The 9766-nt window shown below is 44.0% G+C and overlaps 1 pseudogene; it reads left to right on the forward strand.

Annotated features, from left to right (window-relative positions):
• The first annotated feature begins 1521 nt into the window (after positions 1-1521).
• On the forward strand, positions 1522-7320 carry LOC110531027 (uncharacterized; annotated as a pseudogene).
• The last annotated feature ends 2446 nt before the right edge of the window (positions 7321-9766 follow it).

Consider the following 9766-nt stretch of genomic DNA (forward strand, 5'->3'; position numbering starts at 1 on the left):
CCCTAATTTCTCGTGGAAGTTGCTCTGGAGAAGAGCGTCTGCTAAAGATTTCAAATCTAAAGCAGTAATGGGGACATCAGTAATGGGGACAGCTGATAAGGGAACATCAGTAATGGGGACAGCTGATAAGGGGACTGCAGTAATGGGGACAGCAGATAAGGGGACAGCAGTAATGGGGACAGCGGATAAGGGGACAGCAGTAATGGGGACAGCGGATAAGGGGACAGCAGTAATGGGGACAGCAGATAAGGGGACATCAGTAATGGGGACAGCTGATAAGGGGACAGCAGTAATGGGGACAGCAGATAAGGGGACATCAGTAATGGGGACAGCGGATAAGGGGACAGCAGTAATGGGGACAGCAGATAAGGGGACATCAGTAATGGGGACAGCTGATAAGGGGACATCAGTAATGGGGACATCAGTAAAGGGGACAGCTGATAAGGGGACAGCAGTAATGGGGACAGCAGATATGGGGACATCAGTAATGGGGACAGCTGATAAGGGGACAGCAGTAATGGGGACATCAGTAATGGGGACAGCTGATAAGGGGACAGCAGTAATGGGGACAGCTGATAAGGGGACAGCAGTAATGGGGACAGCAGAAACAGTAAAGCAGTAATGGGGACAGCAGTAATGGGGACAGCAGATAAGGGGACATCAGTAATGGGGACATCAGTAATGGGGACAGCTGATAAGGGGACTGCAGTAATGGGGACAGCAGATAAGGGGACATCAGTAATGGGGACAGCTGATAAGGGGACAGCAGTAATGGGGACATCAGTAATGGGGACAGCTGATAAGGGGACAGCAGTAATGGGGACAGCAGTAATGGGGACAGCAGAAACAGTAAAGCAGTAATGGGGACAGCTGTAATGGGGACAGCTGTAATGGGGACAGCAGTAATGGGGACAGCTGATAAGGGGACAGCAGTAATGGGGACAGCAGTAATGGGGACAGCAGTAATGGGGACAGCAGTAACAGGGACAGCAGTAGCAGTAAAGCACCATGGGGACATCAGTAATGGGGACAGCAGTAATGGGGACATCAGTAATGGGGACAGCAGTAATGGGGACAGCAGTAGCAGTAAAGCACCATGGGGACATCAGTAATGGGGACAGCAGTAATGGGGACAGCAGTAATGGGGACAGCAGTAATGGGGACAGCAGTAGCAGTAAAGCACCATGGGGACAGCAGTAATGGGGACAGCAGTAATGGGGACAGCAGTAGCAGTAAAGCACCATGGGGACATCAGTAATGGGGACAGCAGTAATGGGGACAGCAGTAGCAGTAAAGCACCATGGGGACAGCAGTAATGGGGACAGCAGTAATGGGGACAGCAGTAGCAGTAAAGCACCATGGGGACATCAGTAATGGGGACAGCAGTAATGGGGACAGCAGTAATGGGGACATCAGTAATGGGGACAGCAGTAGCAGTAAAGCACCATGGGGACATCAGTAATGGGGACAGCAGTAACGGGGACATCAGTAACGGGGACATCAGTAATGGGGACATCAGTAATGGGGACAGCAGTAGCAGTAAAGCACCATGGGGACATCAGTAATAGGGACAGCAGTAATGGGGACATCAGGGACAGCAGTAATGGGGACAGGAGTAATGGGGACAGCAGTAACACTATAGCATCATGCGAGGGCAGCAGTAATGGGGACATCAGGGACAGCAGTAATGGGGACATCAGGGACAGCAGTAATGGGGACATCAGGGACAGCAGTAATGGGGACAGCAGTAATGGGGACATCAGGGACAGCAGTAATGGGGACATCAGGGACAGGAGTAATGGGGACAGCAGTAACACTATAGCATCATGCGAGGGCAGCAGTAATGGGGACATCAGGGACAGCAGTAATGGGGACAGGAGTAATGGGGACATCAGGGACAGGAGTAATGGGGACAGCAGTAACGGGGACATCAGTAATGGGGACATCAGTAATGGGGACAGCAGTAGCAGTAAAGCACCATGGGGACATCAGTAATAGGGACAGCAGTAATGGGGACATCAGGGACAGCAGTAATGGGGACAGGAGTAATGGGGACAGCAGTAACACTATAGCATCATGCGAGGGCAGCAGTGTCCCTTGAATGCCATTACCCTTGTTTTATCATATCTATTATATTCAATATTAATATATAGAATTATATAATAACTACATTTGTCAGTTGAATGGTTAATGAAACGCTATATAGAATTAAACACTGTATAGAATGAAAAACTATATAGAATGAAACACTAAATAGAATGAAACACTGTATAGAATGAAACACTATATAGAATAAAACACTAAATAGAATGAAACACTGTATAGAATGAAACACTATATAGAATAAAACACTATATAGACTGAAACACTATATAGAATGAAACACTATATAGAATGAAACACTGTACAGAATGAAACACTATATAGACTGAAACGCCATTTAGACTGAAACACTATATAGAATGAAACACTATATAGAATGAAACACTGTATAGAATGAAACACTATATAGAATAAAACACTATATAGACTGAAACACTATATAGAATGAAACACTATATAGAATGAAACACTATATAGAATGAAACACTGTATAGAATGAAACACTATATAGACTGAAACGCCATTTAGACTGAAACACTATATAGAATGAAACACTATATAGAATGAAACACTATATAGAATGAAACACTGTACAGAATGAAACACTATATAGACTGAAACGCCATTTAGACTGAAACACTATATAGAATGAAACACTATATAGAATGAAACACTATATAAAATGAAACACTATATAGAATGAAACACGATATAGACTGAAACGCCATTTAGACTGAAACACTATATAGAATGAAACACTATATAGAATGAAACACTATATAAAATGAAACACTATATAGAATGAAACACTATATAGACTGAAACGCCATTTAGACTGAAACACTATATAGAATGAAACACTATATAGAATGAAACACTATATAGACTGAAACGCCATTTAGACTGAAACACTATATAGAATGAAACACTATATAGAATGAAACACTATATAGACTGAAACACCATTTAGACTGAAACACTATATAGAATGAAACACTATATAGAATGAAACTCTATATAGAATAAAACACTATATAGAATGAAACACTATATAGAATGAAACACTATATAGAATGAAACACTATATAGAATGAAACACTATATAGAATGAAACACTATATAGAATGAAACTCTATTTAAAATGAAACACTATATAGAATGAAACACTATATAGAATGAAACACTATATAGAATGAAACACTATATAGACTGAAACACTATATAGAATGAAACACTATATAGAATGAAACACTATATAGAATGAAACTCTATTTAAAATGAAACACTATATAGAATGAAACACTATATAGAATGAAACACTATATAGAATGAAACACTGTATAGAATGAAACACTATATAGAATGAAACTCTGTATAGAATGAAACACTATATAGAATGAAACACTGTAACTTTATGTGTTCCAGCAGGACATCACACGAGGCTGGAAGATCACAGCAGACCAAACACTCCTCCATACTGGAATGCCTCAGGAGTAAGAAGGTATGTGAGCAGTTCCTAAAACGACCACAAGAGAGCGCTCCAAATTCATCACTGTCAGTAAAGAATTAAAGCCCTACTAATTTGGGAATTTTATGAATAAATAACAAATACATTTGCTGTTACATTCGGAAACATACACATTCGTTCCAGATCTATATATAAATATCAAACTAGTCCCAGAATAACGACGTCGCTTGTCTTTTTTTATTTCTTAAAAAGTGAGGGTGGGCGAAACCTTCCACTCCAACCAGTGCCGAGACTTCTGGCCAGTTTCCATCCTGCGGGGTGAACCATAACTGTGAGCCGACCGGGTTGAGGGTGGACAGGGTGTTGCTGTTCCAGGGTCCCCTGGGGGTGGAGGTCATAGAGGAATGCCATTGTGAAAACAGACGGACACAATGTGTCTGGGTTCGCGTGCTCAATTACGTACTTCTTTGAGACGTCACACGAGACGGTCATTGATGTGGGAAGCTGTTCCTGTTCGAAAGGTTCGCCAGGTGTGTATCCTTCCCAAAACATTTGGGAAGAGTGTACAAAAACATTCAATTTGTTTAAACATGCACTGATGTCAATGGGAGATTTGAGTAAAAAGGTTCAATTCGGAAAACATTTGTGCGCACAAAAGTGGCACAATTTTCATGCCTTTACCTGCAGCCTGAAGCTGAACATTTTATCATTTATATATTATGTGTTATACGTTTGTTATAAATTGCTATTTTAGTTATGTCATATAACTTATTGCAGTCTCAACAATCGTTCATTGAGTTAATGTCAATCAATCATTATTCACATCTTGACTTAATGTGCACACTGATAATTAAATGGCAGCCACAGGCTACCATAGGGCCCCAATAGAAAATAATGTCTTGTCATGTGAATGACCTCAAAGTGCACGAAACAGAACAACTGAGTATCAACTGAGTATCATGATGCATTATCATGTTCAGATTGTCACATAAGCAGCCATAAAGTCACTGGTCATAAGCAACCTGTCGCGACTCTCCTTGTTCGGGCGGCGTTTGGGTTCGGAGGTGACTTCTAGCCATCGCCGATCCACTTTTCATTTTCCATTTGTTTTGTCTTTGTCTTACACACCTAGTTTCAAAACCCCCAATGACTTGTTCATTATTTAACCCTCTGTTGCCCCATGTCTGTTTGTATGTAATACGGTTCGTTACGTGGGCTCGCTTCATTGTATTGTATTTTGTCTATTTCTGAGTAAATTACTTTTATTTACTCATATCTGCTGTCCTGCGCCAGACTCCTCTACACAAGCTACACACAGACCTCATTACACAACCATAATGTCACTCACTGGTCATGAGCAGCCATAATGTCACTGGTTATAATCAGCCATAATAATGTAATAATTAATAACATCCTAATTGAAGACATAATTCCCCAGCACCACCATATACGTAAAATGTATGCATGCATGCATGACAGCAAGTCGCTTTGGATAAAAGCGTCTGCCAAAAGTGAGGATATGATATATTGTTATATTATAATGTATTTTTCTCAGATGGGTTCTCCTGCAGTGCCCACTGAGTTTGACTCTGCCCTTGGTGGAGACCCCTAACATGGTAGACCTGGTCCAGACAGTGGAGACTTGTGAGCTGAAGGAGAGGTCCTTCAGAGTTCCTTACATAGAGTTCCACTATGAAATAGTCTACGATGACGACGGAGTCAAAGAGGAGAAACTCAAGGTGAGCTCACGTTGCAGACGGTGTCCTGTGTTTCTACCTCTCTGAATCTTGGATCATTTTAATAATGATCTCCAAAAATAGCAAAGATAAAACCCAGTAAAACCGCCACTATTTTCTCTTATCCGTTGCCTCCCTGAGAACATCTTTTTTCCTCTCTACTTTGCCCTAATTTTAATAATAAACTTTAAAGACCTGGGCTAAAGGACTATAATTAGCTCTAGGGCTGAATTGAATCAGTAGCTCAAAAGATCACCATTACATGTAAAGATAATGGATCCTCGGTAAACGCTGTCTATGTCAGCTCAATTGGAAATCACCTTTAAATTTCAAGCGCGCTACAGTTGCAGATCTTCGGGCGCTACGGTTCAATCCAGCCCCTAGCCTGATCTAATTCATATGAGTGATAAGAAAGTAGAGGAAGTTAGAGATTCCATCTGGAAGTCAAAGCTTATAGATCCATTTCCCCTGCACATCCAATCCAATCCACTCCCCACTGTTTGGCACCACACAGACAGAGAGATACAGCAGGCGTGAAACGCTGTAGGTTGACAAGGTTAGGTGTTGTGTTATCTTTATACACATAAGCCACACAGGATGAACTGAATGTTGGAATGGCTTTATCACACGGTCTTCTTGGCAGGGAGATACTGTATGTACTGGCCATGACTTCAGTGAGTTTGGTTGAATATGGAAATTATTGTAATCACTGTCTTTATGATGTCCGACTGGAGGGATTTAAACAGACTATGTCTTGGTTTAGGAGAAAATGAAATAAAAACATTACTCATGGTTACACATATTGCCTAGTTAAATAAAGGTCAAAATAACTAAAATAAATATCTATATTTTTGTTAAATGTGAACGTAGAAAGAGAAGAAAGACCACGTGTCGTTAGAGTATTTAACTCATCTAACTCCTGTGTCTGTCTGAGTGTTTAAGCACATAAAGCTGTCTGCCACCCACTCTCACAAAGGTGTGAGGAGAGCAAACACAAATGGACCCTGCAGGTGTCAAATCACGTTTAGTAGATCTCCCTGCTGGTGGGCCGGCCTGTGGTGAGCTGATTGCTGATGGACTTTTCAATTCAATTCAAGGGGCTTTATTGGCATGGGAAACGTATGTTAACATTGCCAAAGCAAGTGAAGTAGATAATAGATGGCCTTTTCTCTGTGTTGCTAATGTCTCAACAGGAAATAGATGTGGGCAGATGTATGGGAGGCTGCACCGCAGGATACCGCTGTCTTCTCAGGTCAACTAGAACACAGCTGCTCTCTCCCACCCTCCCTCCTTACAGTACCCCAGCTCTCCTCCTCCTCTTCCTCCCTGCAGCACCCTAGCTCTCCTCTCCTCCTCCTCCTCTTCCTCCCTTCAGTAACCCAATTCTCCTCTCCTCCTCCTCTTCCTCCCTGCAGTTCCCCAGCTCTCCTCCTCCTCTTCCTCCCTGCAGTTCCCCAGCTCGCCTCCTCCTGCCTCGCATCTCCTCTCTCATAACAACTGCCTGCTAGCTGTTAGCTCTAACACTTTGCTACACCCATAAAGTTAGGCTGTTGTTGTTTAAATACCACTTGTTTGGTTTGGTTTCTTCTTCACACTCCCTCCAAGTGTCCTCAGTTTGTGATTGTTGCATATATTGTAGTGATAGGCTTATATTGCGTAGAGACCTATATTTTTTTCTGGTGAACAGGTTTGATGTGAAAGTGTATGTTTGAGAAATGTGTTTACTCTTGGATATCGTGCAGCAAAACACAGACCTAGATGTCTCTGGGATATATTTGGTTATGGATTAAATGCATGGTTTTTCACAACAGCACTTCACCTTCTTATAACCTTGTTTCACTCTGTATTGCAGGAGCCCCTCTGATTCAGAAGTATGCCATCTGTGGGCTGAGAGACCCACTAAATCTTGTGTCCCTCTGGGCTACGACAGCCACATATTCCTCAACCAGCATGGCAAGACCAGCACAGTCTTCTCCAGCTCCTCCTGTCTCTGCCAGTCCTGAACCAGTCCTCTACTAGAGAATACACACACCACCATCCCCAGTCCTCTACTAGAGAATACACACCACCATCCCCAGTCCTCTATATTATGTCCTCTACTAGAGAATATACACACCACCACCCCCAGTCCTCTATATTATGTCCTCTACTAGAGAATACACACACCACCATCCCCAGTCCTCTACTAGAGAATACACACACCACCATCCCCAGTCCTCTACTAGAGAATACACACACCACCATCCCCAGCCCTCTACTAGAGAATACACACACCACCATCCCCAGTCCTCTACTAGAGAATACACACCACGACCCCCAGTCCTCTACTAGAGAATACACACCACCATCCCCAGTCCTCTACTAGAGAATACACACCACCATCCCCAGTCCTCTACTAGAGAATACACACACCACCATCCCCAGTCCTCTACTAGAGAATACACACACCACCATCCCCAGTCCTCTACTAGAGAATACACACCACCATCCCCAGTCCTCTACTAGAGAATACACTCACCACCATCCCCAGTCCTCTATATTATGTCATCTACTAGAGAATACACACCACCATCCCCAGTCCTCTACTAGAGAATACACACACCACCATCCCCAGTCCTCTACTAGAGAATACACACACCACCATCCCCAGTCCTCTACTAGAGAATACACACACCACGACCCCCAGTCCTCTACTAGAGAATACACACCACCATCCCCAGTCCTCTACTAGAGAATACACACCACCATCCCCAGTCCTCTACTAGAGAATACACACACCACCATCCCCAGTCCTCTACTAGAGAATACACACACCACCACCCCCAGTCCTCTACTAGAGAATACACACACCACCATCCCCAGTCCTCTACTAGAGAATACACACCACCATGCCCAGTCCTCTACTAGAGAATACACACCACCATCCCCAGTCCTCTACTAGAGAATACACACACCACCATCCCCAGTCCTCTACTAGAGAATACACACCACCATCCCCAGCCCTCTACTAGAGAATACACACACCACCATCCCCAGTCCTCTACTAGAGAATACACACACCACCACCCCCAGTCCTCTACTAGAGAATACACACACCACCATCCCCAGTCCTCTACTAGAGAATACACACACCACCATCCCCAGTCCTCTACTAGAGAATACACACACCACCATCCCCAGTCCTCTACTAGAGAATACACACACCACCCCCAGTCCTCTACTAGAGAATACACACCACCATCCCCAGTCCTCTACTAGAGAATACACACACCACCATCCCCAGTCCTCTACTAGAGAATACACACACCACGACCCCCAGTCCTCTACTAGAGAATACACACCACCATCCCCAGTCCTCTACTAGAGAATACACACACCACCATCCCCAGTCCTCTACTAGAGAATACACACACCACCATCCCCAGTCCTCTATATTATGTCCTCTACTAGAGAATACACACACCACCATCCCCAGTCCTCTACTAGAGAATACACTCACCACCATCCCCAGTCCTCTATATTATGTCCTCTACTAGAGAATACACACACCACCATCCCCAGTCCTCTACTAGAGAATACACACACCACCATCCCCAGTCCTCTACTAGAGAATACACACACCACCATCCCCAGCCCTCTACTAGAGAATACACACACCACCATCCCCAGTCCTCTACTAGAGAATACACACACCACCATCCCCAGTCCTCTACTAGAGAATACACACACCACCATCCCCAGTCCTCTACTAGAGAATACACACACCACCATCCCCAGTCCTCTACTAGAGAATACACACACCACCATCCCCAGTCCTCTACTAGAGAATACACACACCACCATCCCCAGTCCTCTACTAGAGAATACACACACCACCATCCCCAGTCCTCTACTAGAGAATACACACACCACCATCCCCAGTCCTCTACTAGAGAATACACACACCACCATCCCCAGTCCTCTACTAGAGAATACACACACCACCATCCCCAGTCCTCTACTAGAGAATACACACACCACCATCCCCAGTCCTCTACTAGAGAATACACACCACCATCCCCAGTCCTCTACTAGAGAATACACACCACCATCCCCAGTCCTCTACTAGAGAATACACACACCACCATCCCCAGTCCTCTACTAGAGAATACACACCACCATCCCCAGTCCTCTACTAGAGAATACACACACCACCATCCCCAGTCCTCTACTAGAGAATACACACCACCATCCCCAGTCCTCTACTAGAGAATACACACACCACCATCCCCAGCCCTCTACTAGAGAATACACACACCACCATCCCCAGTCCTCTACTAGAGAATACACACACCACCATCCCCAGTCCTCTACTAGAGAATACACACACCACCCCCAGTCCTCTACTAGAGAATACACACCACCATCCCCAGTCCTCTACTAGAGAATACACTCACCACCATCCCCAGTCCTCTATATT

The sequence above is a fragment of the Oncorhynchus mykiss genome, chromosome 8, assembly GCF_057628025.1.
Source record: "Oncorhynchus mykiss isolate SJ-2025 chromosome 8, ASM5762802v1, whole genome shotgun sequence".
Classification (NCBI taxonomy): domain Eukaryota; kingdom Metazoa; phylum Chordata; class Actinopteri; order Salmoniformes; family Salmonidae; genus Oncorhynchus; species Oncorhynchus mykiss.